A 20,690-nucleotide genomic window follows, 5' to 3' on the forward strand; every position below is an offset into this window, starting at 1 on the left:
ATAGATTCCGATGCTTCACTTCAGGTTTACGGTATCCCTCTGACCATCTTATTGACGATGAAACACAGAAATTGCATCGGAATAATAATACAAAAGGCACAATGCCAACATAAGTACAAGAAGACTGACTCTTCTTACTGACTATGTTTTGAACCATTCCTGTGACACTAGTTATAGATTCCGATGCTTCACTTCAGGTTAACTGTATCCCTCTGACCTTCTTTTTGACGATGAAACACAGAAATTGCATCGGAAATAAATAGAAAAGGCACAATGCCGACATAAGTACAAGAAGACTGACTCCTCCTACTGTCTATGTTTTGAACCATTCCTGCGACACTAGTTATAGATTCCGATGCTTCACTTCAGGTTTACTGTATACCTTGGACCTTCGTATTGACGATGGAATACAGAAATTGCATCGGAATTAAATACAAAAGGCACAATGCCGACTTAAGTACAAGAAGACTGACACTTATTACTGACTATGATTTGAACCATTCCTGAGACACTAGTTATAGATTCTGAATTTTCACTTCAGGTTTACTCTATCCCTAGGACCTTCTTATTGACGATGAAACACAGAAATTGCATCGGAATTAAATAGAAGAGGCACAATGCAGACTTAAATACAAGAAGACTGACTCTTCTTACTGGCTATGTTTTGAATGATTCCTGTGACACGTTATGGATTCCGATGCTTCATTTCAGGTTAACTGTATCCCTTGGATCTTCTTAATGACGATGGAACACAGATAGTGCATCGGAATTAAATACAAAAGGCACAATGCCGACTGAAGTACAAGAAGGCTGACTCTTCCTACTGTCAATGTTTTGAACCGTTCCTGTGACACTAGTTATAGATTCCTATAATTCACTTCAGGTTTACTCTATTCCTCTGACCTTCTTTTTGACGATGAACCACAGAAATTGCATCGGAATTAAATAGAAAAGGCACAATGCCGACTTGAGTACAAGAAGACTGACTCTTCTGACTGCCTATGTTTTAAACCATTCCTGTGGCACTAGTTATGGATTCCGATGCTTCACTTCACGTTTACTGTATCCCTTGGACCTTCTTATTGACGATGAAACACAGATATTGCATCGGAATTAGATACAAAATGCAAAAATCCGACTTAATTACAGGAAGAATGACTCTTCTAACTGACTGTTTTGAACCATTCCTGTGACACTAGTTATAGATTCCGATGCTTCACTTCAGATTTACTGTATCCCTCTGACCTTCTTATTGACGATGAAACACAGAAGTTGGATCGGAATTAAATACAAAAGGCACAATGCCGACTTAAGTACAAGAAGACTGACTCTTCTTACTGTCTATGTTTTGAACCATTTCTGTGACACTAGTTATAGATTACGATGCTTCACTTCAGGTTTACTGTATCCCTTGGACCTTCTTATTAACGATGAAACACAGAAATTGCATCGGAATTAAATACAAAAGGCACAATGCTGACTTAAGTACAAGAAGACTGACCCTTCTTTCTGTCTATGTTAGAACCATTCCAGTGACACTAGTTATAGATTCCGATGCTTCACTTCAGGTTTACTGTATCCCTCTAACCTTCTTATAGACGATGAAACACAGAAATTGCATCGGAATTAAATAGAAAAAGCACAATGCCGACTTAAGTACAAGAAGACTGGTTCTTCCAACTGTCTATGATTTGAACCATTCCTGTGACACTAGTTATAGATTCCGATGCTTCACCTCAGGTTTACTGTATCCCTTGGACATACTTATTGACGATGAAACACAGAAATTGCATCGGAATTAAATAGAAAAGGCACAATGCCGACTTAAGTACTAGACGACTGACTCTTCCTACTGTCTATGTTTTGAACCATTCCTGTGACACTAGTTATAGATTCCGATGCTTCACTTCAGGTTTACTGTATCCCTCTGACCTTCTTTTTGACGATGAAACACAGAAATTGCATCTTAATTAAATAGAAAAAGCACAATGCCGACTTAAGTACAAGAAGACTGACTCTTCTTAATCTCTATGTTATGAACCATTCCTGTGACACTAGTTATAGATTCCGATGCTTCACTTCAGGTTTCCTGTATCCCTTGGACCTTCTTATTGACGATGAAACACAGAAAATGCATCGGAATTAAATACAAAAGGCACAATGCCGACGTAAGTACAAGAAGACTGACTCTTCTTACTGACTATGCTTTGAACCATTCCTGTGACACTAGTAATAGATTACGATGATTCACTTCAGGTTTACTGTATCCCTTGGACCTTCTTATTGACGATGAAACACAGAAATTGCATCGGAATTAAATAGAAAAGGCACAATGCCGACTTAATTACAAGAAGACTGACTCTTCTTACTGTCTACGTTTTGAACCATTCCTGTGACGCTAGTTACAGATTCCGATGCTTCACGTCAGGGTTACTGTATCCTTCTGACACTCTTATTGACGATGAAACACAGAAATTGCATCGGAATTAATTACAAAAGGGACAATGCCGACTTAAGTACAAGAAGACTGACCCTTCCTACTGTCTCTGTTTTGAACCATTCCTGTGACACTAGTTATAGATTCCGATGCTTCACTTCGGGTTTACTGTATCCCTTGGACCTACTTATTGACGATGAAACACAGATATTGCATCGCAATTAAATACCAATGGCACAATGCCGACCTAAGTACAAGAAGACTGCCTCTTCTTACTGTCTATGTTTTGAACCATTCCTGTGACACTAGTTATAGATTCCGATGCTTCACTTCAGGTTTACTGCATCCCTCTGACCTTCTTTTTGGCGATGAAACACAGAAATTGAATCGGAATTAAATACAAAATGCACAATGCCGATTTAAGTACAAGAAGACTGACTCTTCCGACTGTCTATGTTTTGAACGATTCCTGTGACATTAGTTAGAGATTCCGATGCTTCACTTCAGGTTTACTATATCCTTTGGACATTCTTATTGGCGACTAAATACAGAAATTGCATCGGAATTAAATAGAAAAGGCGCAAAGCCAACTTCAGTAAAGGAAGACTGACTCTTTCTACTGTCTATGTTTTGAACCATTCCTGTGACACTAGTTATACATTCCGATGCATCACCTCAGGTTAACTGTATCTCTCTGACCTTCTTATTGACGATGAATCACAGAAATTGCATTGGAAATAAATACAAAAGGCACAATGCCGACCTAAGTACAAGAAGACTGCCTCTTCTTACTGTCTATGTTTTGAACCATTCCTGTGACACGAGTTATAGATTCCGATGCTTCATTTGAGGTTTACCGTATCCCTCAGACCTTCTTATTGACGATGAAACACAGAAATTGCATCGGAATTAAATAGAAAAGGCACAATGCCGACTTAAGTACAAGAGGACTGACTCTTCCAACTGTCTATGTTTTGAACCGTTCCTGTGACACTAGTACTAGATTCCGATGCTTTACTTTAGGTTTACTGTATCCCTTGGACCTTCTTATTGACGATGAAACACAGAAATTGCATCGGAATTAAATAGAAAAGCCACAATGCCGACTTAAGTACAAGAAGACAGACTCTTCCTACTGTCTATGTTTTGAACCATTCCTGTGACACTAGTTATAGATTCCGATGCTTCGCATCTGGTTTACTGTATCCCTCTGACCTTCTTTTAGACGCTGAATTCAGAAATTGCATCGGAATTAAATAGAAAAGGCACAATGCCGACTTAAGTACAAGAAGACTGACTCTTCCTACTGTCTATGTTTTGAACCATTCCCGTGACACTAGTTATAGATTTTGATGCTTCACTTCAGGTTTACTGTATCCCTCTGACCTTCTTTATGACGATGAAACACAGATTTGCATCGGAATCAAATACAAAAGGCACAATGCCGACTTAAGTACAAGAAGACTGACCCTTCTTACTGACTATGTTTTGAACCATTCCTGTGACACTAGTTATAGATTCCGATGCTTCACTTCAGGTTAACTGTATCCCTCTGACCTTCTTTTTGACGATGAAACACAGAAATTGCATCGGAAATAAATAGAAAAGGCACAATGCCGACATAAGTACAAGAAGACTGACTCCTTCTACTGTCTATGTTTTGAACCATTCCTGTGACACTAGTTATAGATTCCGATGCCTCACTTCAGGTTTACTGTATACCTTGGACCTTCGTATTGACGATGAAACACAGAAATTGCATCGGAATTAAATACAAAAGGCACAATGCCGACTTAAGTACAAGAAGACTGACACTTATTACTGACTATGATTTGAACCATTCCTGAGACACTAGTTATAGATTCTGATTTTTCACTTCAGGTTTACTCTATCCCTAGGACCTTCTTATTGACGATGAAACACAGAAATTGCATCGGAATTAAATAGAAGAGGCACAATGCAGACTAAAAATACAAGAAGACTGACTCTTCTTACTGGCTATGTTTTGAATGATTCCTGTGACACGTTATAGATTCCGATGCTTCATTTCAGGTTAACTGTATCCCTTGGATCTTCTTAATGACGATGGAACACAGATAGTGCATCGGAATTAAATACAAAAGGCACAATGCCGACTGAAGTACAAGAAGGCTGACTCTTCCTACTGTCAATGTTTTGAACCGTTCCTGTGACACTAGTTATACATTCCGATAATTCACTTCAGGTTTACTCTTTCCTCTGACCTTCTTTTTGAAGATGAACCACAGAAATTGCATCGGAATTAAATAGAAAAGGCACAATGCCGACTTGAGTACAAGAAGACTGACTCTTCTTACTGCCTATGATTTAAACCATTCCTGTGACACTAGTTATGGATTCCGATGCTTCACTTCACGTTTACTGTATCCCTTGGACCTTCTTATTGACGATGAAACACAGATATTGCATCGGAATTAGATACAAAATGCAAAATTCTGACTTAATTACAGGAAGACAGACTCTTCTAACTGACTGTTTTGAACCATTCCTGTGACACTAGTTATAGATTCTGATGCTTCACTTCAGATTTACTGTATCCCTCTGACCTTCTTATTGACGATGAAACACAGAAGTTGGATCGGAATTAAATACAAAAGGCACAATGCCGACTTAAGTACAAGAAGACTGACTCTTCGTACTGTCTATGTTTTGAACCATTCCTGCGACACTAGTTATAGATTACGATGCTTCACTTCAGGTTTACTGTATCCCTTGGACCTTCTTATTAACGATGAAACACAGAAATTGCATCGGAATTAAATACAAAAGGCACAATGCTGACTTAAGTACAAGAAGACTGACCCTTCTTTCTGTCTATGTTAGAACCATTCCAGTGACACTAGTTATAGATTCCGATGCTTCACTTCAGGTTTACTGTATCCCTCTAACCTTCTTATAGACGATGAAACACAGAAATTGCATCGGAATTAAATAGAAAAAGCACAATGCCGATTTAAGTACAAGAAGACTGGTTCTTCCAACTGTCTATGTTTTGAACCATTCCTGTGACACTAGTTATAGATTCCGATGCTTCACCTCAGGTTTACTGTATCCCTTGGACATACTTATTGACGATGAAACACAGAAATTGCATCGGAATTAAATAGAAAAGGCACAATGCCGACTTAAGTACAAGACGACTGACTCTTCCTACTGTCTATGTTTTGAACCATTCCTGTGACACTAGTTATAGATTCCGATGCTTCACTTCAGGTTTACTGTATCCCTCTGACCTTCTTTTTGACGATGAAACACAGAAATTGCATCTTAATTAAATAGAAAAAGCACAATGCCGACTTAAGTACAAGAAGACTGACTCTTCTTAATCTCTATGTTATGAACCATTCCTGTGACACTAGTTATAGATTCCGATGCTTCACTTCAGGTTTACTGTATCCCTTGGACCTTCTTATTGACGATGAAACACAGAAAATGCATCGGAATTAAATACAAAAGGCACAATGCCGACGTAAGTACAAGAAGACTGACTCTTCTTACTGACTATGCTTTGAACTATTCCTGTGACACTAGTAATAGATTACGATGATTCACTTCAGGTTTACTGTATCCCTTGAACCTTCTTATTGACGATGAAACACAGAAATTGCATCGGAATTAAATAAAAAAGGCACAATGCCGACTTAATTACAAGAAGACTGACTCTTCTTACTGTCTACGTTTTGAACCATTCCTGTGACGCTAGTTACAGATTCCGATGCTTCACGTCAGGGTTACTGTATCCTTCTGACACTCTTATTGACGATGAAACACAGAAATTGCATCGGAATTAATTACAAAAGGGACAATGCCGACTTAAGTACAAGAAGACTGACCCTTCCTACTGTCTCTGTTTTGAACCATTCCTGTGACACTAGTTATAGATTCCGATGCTTTACTTCGGGTTTACTGTATCCCTTGGACCTACTTATTGACGATGAAACACAGATATTGCATCGCAATTAAATACAAATGGCACAATGCCGACCTAAGTACAAGAAGACTGCCTCTTCTTACTGTCTACGTTTTGAACCATTCCTGTGACACTAGTTATAGATTCCGATGCTTCACTTCAGGTTTACTGCATCCCTCTGACCTTCTTTTTGGCGATGAAACACAGAAATTGAATCGGAATTAAATACAAAATGCACAATGCCGATTTAAGTACAAGAAGACTGACTCTTCCGACTGTCTATGTTTTGAACGATTCCTGTGACATTAGTTAGAGATTCCGATGCTTCACTTCAGGTTTACTATATCCTTTGGACATTCTTATTGGCGACTAAATACAGATATTGCATCGGAATTAAATAGAAAATGCGCAAAGCCAACTTCAGTAAAGGAAGACTGACTCTTTCTACTGTCTATGTTTTGAACCATTCCTGTGACACTAGTTATAGATTCCGATGCATCACCTCAGGTTCACTGTATCTCTCTGACCTTCTTATTGACGATGAATCACAGAAATTGCATTGGAAATAAATACAAAAGGCACAATGCCGACTTAAATACAAGAAGACTGACTCTTCTTACTGACTATGTTTTGAACCATTCCTGTGACACTAGTTATAGATTCCGATGCTTCACTTCAGGTTTACTATATCCCTCTGACCTTCTTATGGACGACGAAACACAGAAATTGCATCAGAAATAAATACAAAAGGCACAATGCCGACTTAAGTACATGGAGACTGATTTTTCCTACTGTCTATGTTTTGAAACATTCCTGTGACACTAGTTATAGAATACGATGCTTCACTTCACGTTTACTGTGTCCCTTGGACCTTCTTATTGACGATGAAACACAGAAATTGCATCGGAAATAAATAGAAAAGGCACAATGCCGACTTAAGTACAAGAAGACTTACTCTTCTTACTGACTGTTTTGAACCATTCCTGTGACACGAGTTATAGATTCCGATGCTTCATTTGAGGTTTACCGTATCCCTCAGACCTTCTTATTGACGATGAAACACAGAAATTGCATCGGAATTAAATAGAAAAGGCACAATGCCGACTTAAGTACAAGAGGAGTGACTCTTCCAACTGTCTATGTTTTGAACCGTTCCTGTGACACTAGTACTAGATTCCGATGCTTTACTTTAGGTTTACTGTATCCCTTGGACCTTCTTATTGACGATGAAACACCGAAATTGCATCGGAATTAAATAGAAAAGCCACAATGCCGACTTAAGTACAAGAAGACAGACTCTTCCTACTGTCTATGTTTTGAACCATTCCTGTGACACTAGTTATAGATTCCGATGCTTCGCATCTGGTTTACTGTATCCCTCTGACCTTCTTTTAGACGCTGAATTCAGAAATTGCATCGGAATTAAATAGAAAAGGCACAATGCCGACTTAAGTACAAGAAGACTGACTCTTCCTACTGTCTATGTTTTGAACCATTCCCGTGACACTAGTTATAGATTTTGATGCTTCACTTCAGGTTTACTGTATCCCTCTGACCTTCTTTATGACGATGAAACACAGATTTGCATCGGAATCAAATACAAAAGGCACAATGCCGACTTAAGTACAAGAAGACTGACTCATCCTACTGTCTATGTTTTGAACGATTCCTGTGACATTAGTTATAGATTCCGATGCTTCACTTCAGGTTTACTGTATCCTTTGGACCTTCGTATTGGCGATGAAATACAGAAATTGCAGCGGAATTAAATAGAAAAGGCACAATGCCGACTTAAGTACAAGAAGACTGACCCTTTTTACTGTCTATGTTTTGAACCATTCCTGTGACACTAGTTATAGATTCCGATGCTTCACTTCAGGTTTACTGTATCCCTTGGACCTTCTTATTTACGATGAATCACGGAAACTGCATCGGAATTAAATACAAAAGGCACAAAGCCGACTTAAGTAAAAGAAGATTGACTCTTTCTACTGTCTATGTTTTGAACCATTCCTGTGACACTAGTAAATGGATTCCGATGCTTCACATCTGGTTTACTGTATCCCTCTAACCTTCTTTTTGACGCAGAAACACAAAAATTGCATCGGAATTAAATAGAAAAGGCACAATGCCGACTTAAGTACAAGAAGACTGACTCTTCCTACTGTCTATGTTTTGAACCATTAACGTGACACTAGTTATAGATTTTGATGCTTCACTTCAGGTTTACTGTATCCCTCTGACCTTCTTTATGACGATGAAACACGGATTTGCATCGGAATTAAATACAAAAGGCACAATGCCGACTTAAGTACAAGAAGACTGACTCATCCTACTGTCTATGTTTTGAACGATTCCTGTGACATTAAGTATAGATTCCGATGCTTCACTTCAGGTTTACTGTATCCTTTGGACCTTCGTATTGGCGATGAAATACAGAAATTGCTGCGGAATTAAATAGAAAAGGCACAATGCCGACTTAAGTACAAGAAGACTGACCCTTCTTACTGTCTATGTTTTGAACCATTCCTGTGACACTAGTTATAGATTCCGATGCTTCTCTTCAGGTTTACTGTATCCCTTGGACCTTCTTATTGATGATGAAACACGGAAATTGCATCGGAATTAAATACAAAAGGCACAAAGCCGACATAAGTAAAAGAAGACTGACTCTTTCTACTGTCTATGTTTTGAACCATTCCTGTGACACTAGTTATAGATTCCGATGCTTCACCTCAGGTTCACTGTATCCCTCTGACCGTCTTATTGACGAAGAAACACAGAAATTGCATCGGAATAAATAGAAAAGGCATAATACCGACTTAAGTACATGAAGACTGACTCTTCTTACTATCTATATTTTGAACCATTCCAGTGACACTAGTTACAGATTCCGATGCTTCACGTTTACTGTATCCCTTGGACCTTCTTATTGACCATGAAACACAAAAATTGCATCGGAATTCAATAGAAAAGGCACAATGCCGACTTATGTACAAGAAGGCCGACTCTTCTTACTGACTATGTTTTGAACCGTTCCTGTGACGCTAGTTACAGATTCCAATGCTTCACTTCAGGTTTACTGTATCCCTCTGACCTTCTTATTGACGATGAAACACAGAAATTGCATCGGAATTAAATAGAAAAGGCACAATGCTGACTTAAGTACAAGGAGACTGACTCTTCTTACTGTTTATGATTTGAACCATTCCTGTGACACTAGTTATAGATTCCGATGCTTCACTTCAGGTTTACGGTATCCCTCTGACCATCTTATTGACGATGAAACACAGAAATTGCATCGGAATAAAAATACAAAAGGCACAATGCCAACATAAGTACAAGAAGACTGACTCTTCTTACTGACTATGTTTTGAACCATTCCTGAGACACTAGTTATGGATTCCGATGCTTCACTTCACGTTTACTGTATCCCTTGGACCTTCTTATTGACGATGAAACACAGATATTGCATCGGAATTAGATACAAAATGCACAAATCCGACTTAATTACAGGAAGACTGACTCTTCTAACTGACTGTTTTGAACCATTCCTGTGACACTAGTTATAGATTCCGATGCTTCACTTCAAATTTACTGTATCCCTCTGACCTTCTTATTGACGATGAAACACAGAAATTGCATCGGAATTAAATAGAAAAGGCACAATGCCGACTTAAGTACAAGAAGACTCACTCTTCCAACTGTCTATGTTTTGAACCGTTCCTGTGACACTAGTTAAAGATTCCGATTACTCACTTCAGGTTTACTCTATCCCTCTGACCTTCTTTTTGACGATGAAACACAGAAATTGCATCGGAATTAAATAGAAAAGACACAATGCCGACTTAAGTACAAGAAAACTGACTTCTCTTACTGTCTATGTTTTAAACCATTCCTGTGACACTAGTTATGGATTCCGATGTTTCACTTCACGTTTACTGTATCCCTTGGAGATTCTTATTGACGATGAAACACAGATATTGCATCGGAATTAAATACAAAAGGCACAATTCCGACTTAATTACAAGAAGACTGACTCTTCTTACTGACTGTTTTGAACCATTCCTGTGACACTAGTTATAGATTCCGATGCTTCACTTCAGATTTACTGTATCCCTCTGACCTTCTTATTGACGATGAAACACAGAAGTTGGATCGGAATTAAATACAAAAGGCACAATGCCGACTTAAGTACAAGAAGACTGACTCTTCTTAATCTCTATGTTATGAACCATTCCTGTGACACTAGTTATAGATTCCGATGCTTCACTTCAGGTTTACTGTATCCCTTGGACCTTCTTATTGACGATGAAACACAGAAAATGCATCGGAATTAAATACAAAAGGCACAATGCCGACTTAAGTACAAGAAGACTGACTCTTCTTACTGACTATGTTTTGAACCATTCCTGTGACACTAGTTATAGATTACGATGATTCACTTCAGGTTTACTGTATCCCTTGGACCTTCTTATTGACGATGAAACACAGAAATTGCATCGGAATTAAATAGAAAAGGCACAATGCCGACTTAATTACAAGAAGACTGACTCTCCTTACTGTCTACGTTTTGAACCATTCCTGTGACGCTAGTTACAGATTCCGATGCTTCACGTCAGGGTTACTGTATCCTTCTGACACTCTTATTGACGATGAAACACAGAAATTGCATCGGAATTAATTACAAAAGGGACAATGCCGACTTAAGTACAAGAAGACTGACTCTTCCTACTGTCTCTGTTTTGAACTATTCCTGTGACACTAGTTATAGATTCCGATGCTTCACTTCTCGTTTACTGTATCCCTTGGACGTTCTTATTGACGATGAAACACAGAAGTTGCATCGGAATTAAATAGAAAAGGCACAATGCCGACTTAAGTACAAGAAGGCCGACTCTTCTTACTGACTATGTTTTGAACCGTTCCTGTGACGCTAGTTACAGATTCCAATGCTTCACTTCAGGTTTACTGTATCCCTTGGACCTACTTATTGACGATGAAACACAGATATTGCATCGCAATTAAATACAAATACCACAATGCCGACCTAAGTACAAGAAGACTGCCTCTTCTTACTATCTATGTTTTGAACCATTCCTGTGACACTAGTTATAGATTCCGATGCTTCACTTCAGGTTTACTGCATCCCTCTGACCTTCTTTTTGGCGATGAAACACAGAAATTGAATCGGAATTAAATACAAAATGCACAATGCCGATTTAAGTACAAGAAGACTGACTCTTCCGACTGTCTATGTTTTGAACGATTCCTGTGACATTAGTTATAGATTCCGATGCTTCACTTCAGGTTTACTATATCCTTTGGACATTCTTATTGGCGACTAAATACAGAAATTGCATCGGAATTAAATAGAAAAGGCTCAAAGCCTTCTTCAGTAAAGGAAGACTGACTCTTTCTACTGTCTATGTTTTGAACCATTCCTGTGACACTAGTTATAGATTCCGATGCTTCACCTCAGGTTCACTGTATCTCTCTGACCTTCTTATTGACGATGAGTCACAGAAATTGCATTGGAAATAAATACAAAAGGCACAATGCCGACATAAGTACAAGAAGACTGACTCTTCTTACTGACTATGCTTTGAACCATTCCTGTGACACTAGTTATAGATTCCGATGCTTCACTTCAGGTTTACTGTATCCCTCTGACCTTCTTATTGACGATGAAACACAGAAATTGCATCAGAAATAAATACAAAAGGCACAATGCCGACTTAAGTACATGGAGACTGATTCTTCCTACTGTCTATGTTTTGAAACATTCCTGTGACACTAGTTATAGAATACGATGCTTCACTTCACGTTTACTGTATCCCTTGGACCTTCTTATTGACGATGAAACACAGAAATTGCATCGGAAATAAATAGAAAAGGCACAATGCCGACTTAAGTACAAGAAGACTTACTCTTCTTACTGACTGTTTTGAACCATTCCTGTGACACGAGTTATAGATTCCGATGCTTCATTTGAGGTTTACCGTATCCCTCAGACCTTCTTATTGACGATGAAACACAGAAATTGCATCGGAATTAAATAGAAAAGGCACAATGCCGACTTAAGTACAAGAGGACTGAATCTTCCTACTGTCTATGTTTTGAACCGTTCCTGTGACACTAGTACTAGATTCCGATGCTTTACTTTAGGTTTACTGTATCCCTTGGACCTTCTTATTGACGATGAAACACAGAAATTGCATCGGAATTAAATAGAAAAGCCACAATGCCGACTCAAGTACAAGAAGACAGACTCTTCCTACTGTCTATGTTTTGAACCATTCCTGTGACACTAGTTATAGATTCCGATGCTTCACTTCAGGTTTACTGTATCCGTTGGACCTTCTTATTGATGATGAAACACGGAAATTGCATCGGAATTAAATACAAAAGGCACAAAGCCGACTTAAGTAAAAGAAGACTGACTCTTTCTACTGTCTATGTTTTGAACCATTTCTGTGACACTAGTTATAGATTCCGATGCTTCACCTCAGGTTCACTGTATCCCTCTGACCTTCTTATTGACGAAGAAACACAGAAATTGCATCGGAATTAAATAGAAAAGGCACAATATCGAATTAAGTACATGAAGACTGACTCTTCTTACTATCTATATTTTGAACCATTCCAGTGACACTAGTTACAGATTCCGATGCTTCACGTTTACTGTATCCCTTGGACCTTCTTATTGACGATGAAACACAAAAATTGCATCGGAATTCAATAGAAAAGGCACAATGCCGACTTAAGTACAAGAAGACTGACTCCTCTTACTGTCTATGTTTTGAACCATTCCTGTGACACAAGTTATAAATACCGATGCTTCACTTCAGGTATACTATATCCTTTGGACCTTCTTATTGACGATGAAACACAGAAATTGCATCAAAATTAAATAGAAAAGGTACAATGCCGACTTAAGTACAAGAAGACTGACTCTTCTTACTGTCTATGTTTTGAACCATTCCTGTGACACTAGTTATAGATCCCGATGCTTCACTTCAGGATTACTGTATCCCTTGGACCTTCTTATTGACGATGAAACACAGAAATTGCATCGGAATTAAATAGAAAAGGCACAATGCCGACTTAAGTACAAGATGACTGACTTTTCTTACTGTCTATGTTTGAACCATTTCTGTGACACTAGTTATAGATTCCGATGCTTCACTCCAGGTTTACTGTATCCCATGGACCTACTTATTGACGATGAAACACAGAAATTGCATCGGAATTAAATAGAAAAGCCACAATGCCGACTAAAGTACAAGAAGACAGACTCTTCTTACTATCTATGCTTTGAACCATTTTAGTGACACTAGTTATAGATTCCGATGCTTCAATTCACGTTTACTGTCTCCCTTGGACCTTCTTATTGACGATGAAACACAGAAATTGCATCGGAATTAAATAGAAAAGCCACAATGCCGTCATAAGTACAAGAAGACTGACTCTTCCTACTGTCTATGTTTTGAACCATTCCTGTGACACTAGTTATGGATTCCGATGCTTCACATCCGGTTTACTGTATCCCTCTGACCTTCTTTAAGACGATGAAACACAGAAACTGCATCGGAATTAAATAGTAAAGGCACAATGCCGACTTAAGTACAAGAAGACTGACTCTTCCTACTGTCTATGTTTTGAACCATTCCCGTGACACTAGTTATAGATTCCGATGCTTCACTTCAGGTTTACTGTATCCCTCTGACCTTCTTATTGACGATGAAACACAGAATTTGGATCGGAATTAAATACAAAAGGCACTATGCCGACTTAAGTACAAGTAGACTGACTCTTCCTACTGTCTATGCTTTGACCCATTCCTGTGACACCAGTTATAGATTCCGATGCTACACTTCAGGTTTGCTGTATCCCTTGGACCTTCTTATTGACGATGAAACACAGAAATTGCATCGGAATGAAATAGAAAAGCCACAATGCCGTCTTAAGTACAAGAAGACTGACTCTTCCTACTGTCTATGTTTTGAACCATTCCTGTGACACTAGTTATGGATTCCGATGCTTCAGATCCGGTTTACTGTATCCCTCTGACCTTCTTTAAGACGATGAAACACAGAAACTGCATCGGAATTAAATAGTAAAGGCACAATGCCGACTTAAGTACAAGAAGACTGACTCTTCCTACTGTCTATGTTTTGAACCATTCCCGTGACACTAGTTATAGATTTCGATGCTTCACTTCAGGTTTACTGTATCCCTCTGACCTTCTTATTGACGATGAAACACAGAAATTGCATCGGAATTAAAAACAAAAGGCATAATGCCGACTTAAGTACGAGTAAACTGTCTCTTCTTACTAACTGTTTTGAACCATTCCTGTGACACTAGTTATAGATTCCGATGCTTCACTTCAGGTTTACTGTATCCGTCTGACCTTCTTATTGACGATGAAAAACAGAAATTGCATCGGAATTAAATACAAAAGGCACAATGTCGACTTAAGAACAAGAAGACTGACTCTTCTTACTGTCTATGTTTTGAACAATTTCCTGTGGCACTAGTTATAGATTCCGATGCTTCACTTCAGGTTTACTGTATCCCTTACACCTTCTTATTGACGATGAAACACTGAAATTGCATGGGAATTAAATACAAAAGGCACAATGCCGACTTAAATACAAGAAGCCTGACCCTTCTTACTGTCTATGTTTTGAACCATTCCTGTGACACTAGTTATAGATTCGGATGCTTCACTGCAGGTTTACTGTATCCCTCTGACCTTCTTATTGACGATGAAACACAGAAATTGCATCGGAATTAAATAGAAAAGCACAATGCCGACTTAAGTACAAGAAGGCTGACTCTTACTACTGTCTATGCTTTGAACCATTCCTGTGACACTAGTTATAGATTCCGATGCTTCACTTCAGGTTTACTGTATCCCTTGGACCTTCTTATTGACGTAGAAACACAGAAATTGCATCGGAATTAAATAGAAAGCCACAATGCCGACTTAAGTACAAGAAGACTGACTCTTCCTACTGTCTATGTTTTGAACCATTCCTGTGACACTAGTTATAGATTCCGATGCTTCACGTCTGGTTTACTGTATCCCTCTGACCTTCTTTTTGACGATGAAACACAGAAATTGCATCGGAATTAAATAGAAAAGGCACAATGCCGACATAAGTACAAGATGACTGACTCTTCTTATTGTCTATGTTTTGAACCATTCCTGTGACACTAGATATAGATTACGATGCTTCACTCCAGGTTTACTGTATCCATTGGACCTTCTTATCGACCATGAAACACAAAAATTGGATCGGAATTAAATACAAAAGGCACGCTGCCGACTTAGGTACAAGAAGACTGACTCTTCTTACTGTCTATGTTTTGAACCATTCCTGTGACACTAGTTATAGATTCCGATGCTTCACTTCAGGTTTACTGTATCCGTCTGACCTTCTTATTGACGATGAAAAACAGAAATTGCATCGGAATTAAATACAAAAGGCACAATGTCGACTTAAGAACAAGAAGACTGACTCTTCTTACTGTCTATGTTTTGAACAATTTCCTGTGGCACTAGTTATAGATTCCGATGCTTCACTTCAGGTTTACTGTATCCCTTACACCTTCTTATTGACGATGAAACACTGAAATTGCATGGGAATTAAATACAAAAGGCACAATGCCGACTTAAATACAAGAAGCCTGACCCTTCTTACTGTCTATGTTTTGAACCATTCCTGTGACACTAGTTATAGATTCGGATGCTTCACTGCAGGTTTACTGTATCCCTCTGACCTTCTTATTGACGATGAAACACAGAAATTGCATCGGAATTAAATAGAAAAGCACAATGCCGACTTAAGTACAAGAAGGCTGACTCTTCCTACTGTCTATGCTTTGAACCATTCCTGTGACACTAGTTATAGATTCCGATGCTTCACTTCAGGTTTACTGTATCCCTTGGACCTTCTTATTGACGTAGAAACACAGAAATTGCATCGGAATTAAATAGAAAGCCACAATGCCGACTTAAGTACAAGAAGACTGACTCTTCCTACTGTCTATGTTTTGAACCATTCCTGTGACACTAGTTATAGATTCCGATGCTTCACGTCTGGTTTACTGTATCCCTCTGACCTTCTTTTTGACGATGAAACACAGAAATTGCATCGGAATTAAATAGAAAAGGCACAATGCCGACATAAGTACAAGATGACTGACTCTTCTTATTGTCTATGTTTTGAACCATTCCTGTGACACTAGATATAGATTACGATGCTTCACTCCAGGTTTACTGTATCCATTGGACCTTCTTATCGACCATGAAACACAAAAATTGGATCGGAATTAAATACAAAAGGCACACTGCCGACTTAGGTACAAGAAGACTGACTCTTCTTACTGTCTATGTTTTGAACCATTCCTGTGACACTAGTTATAGATTCCGATGCTTCACTTCAGGTTTACTGTATCCCTTGGACCTTCTTAATGACGATGAAACACAGAAATTGCATCGGAATTAAATAGAAAAGGCACAATGCCGACTTAAGTACAAGAAGACTGACTCTTCCTACTGTCTATGTTTTGAAACATTCCTGTGACACTAGTTATATATTACGATGCTTCACTTCAGGTTTACTGTATCGCTTGGACCTTCTTATTGACGATGAAACACAGAAATTGCATCGGAATTAAATAGAAAAGCCACAATGCCGACTAAAATACAAGACGACTGACTCTTCTTACTATCTATGTTTTGAACAATTCCAGTGAAACTAGTTATAGATTCCAATGCTTCAATTCACGTTTACTGTATCCCTTGGACCTTCTTATTGCCGATGAAACACAGAAATTGCATCGGAATTAAATACAAAAGGCACAATGCCGACTTAAGTACAAGAAGACTGACTCTTCTTACTGACTGTTTAGAACCATTCCTGTGACACTAGATATAGATTCCGATGCTTCACGGCAGGTTTAATGTATCCCTCTGACCTTCTTATTGACGATGAAACACAGAAATTGGATCGTAATTAAATACAGATGGCACAATGCCGACTTAAGTACAAGAAGACTGACTCTTCTTACAGTCTATGTTTTGAACCAGTCCTGTGACACTAGTTATAGATTCTGATGCTTCACTTCAGGTTTACTGTATCACGTGGACCTTCGTATTGACGATGAAACACAGAAATTGCATCGGAATTAAATACAAAAGGCACTATGCCGACATAAGTACAAGTAGACTGACTCTTCCTACTGTCTATGTTTTGAACCATTCCTGTGACACTAGTTATGGATTCCGATACTTCACATCCGGTTTACTGTATCCCTCTGACCTTCTGTAAGACGATGAAACACAGAAATTGCATCGGAATTAAATAGTAAAGGCACAATGCCGACTTAAGTACAAGAAGACTTACTCTTCCTACTGTCTATGTTTTGAACCATTCCCGTGACACTAGTTATAGATTCCGATGCTTCACTTCAGGTTTACTGTATCCCTCTGACCTTCTTATTGACGATGAAACACAGAAATTGCATCGGAATTAAATACAAAAGGCACAACGCCGACTTAAGAACAAGAAGACTGACTCTTTTTACTGTCTGTGCTTTGAACCATTCCTGTGACACTAGTTATAGATTCCGATGCTTCACTTCAGGTTTACTGTATCCCTTGGACCTTCTTATTGACGATGAAACACAGAAATTGCATCGGAATTAAATACAAAAGGCATAATGCCGACATAAGTACGAGTAAACTGTCTCTTCTTACTAACTGTTTTGAACCATTCCTGTGACTAGTTATAGATTCCGATGCTTCACTTCAGGTTTACTGTATCCCTCTGACCATCTTATTGACGATGAAAAGTAGAAATTGCATCGGAATTAAATACAAAAGGCACAATGTCGACTTAAGTACAAGAAGACTGACTCTTCTTACTGTCTATGTTTTGAACAATTTCCTGTGACACTAGTTATAGATTTCGATGCTTCACTTCAGGTTTACTGTATCCCTTACACCTTCTTATTGACGATGAAACACTGAAATTGCATGGGAATTAAATACAAAAGGCACAATGCCGACTTAAATACAAGAAGCCTGACCCTTCTTACTGTCTATGTTTTGAACCATTCCTGTGACACTAGTTATAGATTCGGATGCTTCACTTCATTTTTACTGTATCCCTCTGACCTTCTTATAGACAATGAAACACATAAATTGCATCGTAATTAAATACAAAAGGCACAATGCCGACTTTAGTACAAGAAGACTGACTCTTCTTACTGACTGCTTTGAACCATTCCTGTGACACTAGTTATAGATTCCGATGCTTCACTTCATTTTTACTGTATCCCTCTGATCTTCTTATTGACGATGAAACACAGAAATTGCATCGGAATTAAATAGAAAAGCACAATGCCGACTTAAGTACAAGAAGACTGACTCTTCCTACAGTCTATGCTTTGAACCATTCCTGTGACACTAGTTATAGATTCCGAGGCTTCACTTCAGGTTTACTGTATCCCTTGGACCTTCTTATTGACGTAGAAACACAGAAATTGCATCGGAATTAAATAGAAAGCCACAATGCCGACTTAAGTACAAGATGACTGACTCTTCCTACTGTCTATGTTTTGAACCATTCCTGTGACACTAGTTATAGATTCCGATGCTTGACGTCTGGTTTACTGTATCCCTCTGACCTTCCTTTTGACAGTGAAACACAGAAATTGCATCGGAATTAAATAGAAAATTCACAATGCCGACTTAAGTATAAGATGACTGACTCTTCTTACTGTCTATGTTTTGAACCATTCCTGTGACACTAGATATAGATTACGAAGCTTCACTCCAGGTTTACTGTATCCATTGGACCTTCTTATCGACGATGAAGCACAAAAAATGGATCGGAATTAAATACAAAAGGCACACTGCCGACTTAGGTACTAGAAGACTGACTCTTCTTACTGTCTATGTTTTGGACCATTCCTGTGACACTAGTTATAGATTCCGATGCTTCACTTCAGGTTTACTGTATCCCTTGGACCTTCTTAATGACGATGAAACACAGAAATTGCATCGGAATTAAATAGAAAAGGCACAATGCCGACTTAAGTACAAGAAGACCGACTCTTCCTACTGTCTATGTTTTGAAACATTCCTTTGACACTAGTTATAGATTCCGATGCTTCACTTCAGGTTTACTGTATACCTTGGACATTCTTATTGACGATGAAACACAGAAATTGCATCGGAATTAAATAGAAAAGCCACAATGCCGACTAAAATACAAGAAGACTGACTCTTCTTACTATCTATGTTTTGAACAATTCCAGTGAAACTAGTTATAGATTCCGATGCTTCAATTCACATTTACTGTATCCCTTGGACCTTCTTATTGCCGATGAAACACAGAAATTGCATCGGAATTAAATACAAAAGGCACAATGCCGACTGAAGTACAAGAGACTGACTCTTCTTACTGACTGTTTAGAACCATTCCTGTGACACTAGTTATAGATTCCGATGCTTCACGGCAGGTTTACTGTATCCCTCTGACCTTCTTATTGACGATGAAACACAGAAATTGGATCGGAATTAAACACAAAAGGCACAATGCCGACTTAAGTACAAGAAGACTGACTCTTCTTACAGTCTATGTTTTGAACCAGTCCTGTGACACTAGTTATAGATTCTGATGCTTCACTTCAGGTTTACTGTATCACGTGGACCTTCGTATTGACGATGAAACACAGAAATTGCATCGGAATTAAATTGAAAAGGCACCATGCCGACTTAAGTACAAGTACACTGACTCTTCCTACTGTCTATGTTTTGAACCATTCCTGTGACACTAGTTATAGATTCCGATGCTTCACTTCAGGTTTACTGTATCCCTTGGACCTTCTTGTTGACGATGAAACACAGAAATTGCATCGGAAGTAAATAGAAAAGCCACAATGCCGTCTTAAGTACATGAAGACTGACACTTCCTACTGTCTATGTTTTGAACCATTCCTGTGACACTAGTTATAGATTCCGATGCTTCATACCCGGTTTACTGTATCCCTCTGACATTCTTTATGACGATGAAACACAGAAATTGCATCGGAATTAAATACAATGGGCACAACGTCGACTTAAGTACAAGAAGACTGACTCTTCTTACTGTCTATGTTTTGAACCATTCCTGTGACACTAGTTATAGATTCCGATGCTTCACTTCAGGTTTACTGTATCCCTTACACCTTCTTATTGACGATGAAACACAGAAATTGCATCGGAATTAAATACAAAAGGCA

This window comes from Schistocerca americana, chromosome 3 (genome assembly GCF_021461395.2).
Source record: "Schistocerca americana isolate TAMUIC-IGC-003095 chromosome 3, iqSchAmer2.1, whole genome shotgun sequence".
Taxonomy (NCBI): domain Eukaryota; kingdom Metazoa; phylum Arthropoda; class Insecta; order Orthoptera; family Acrididae; genus Schistocerca; species Schistocerca americana.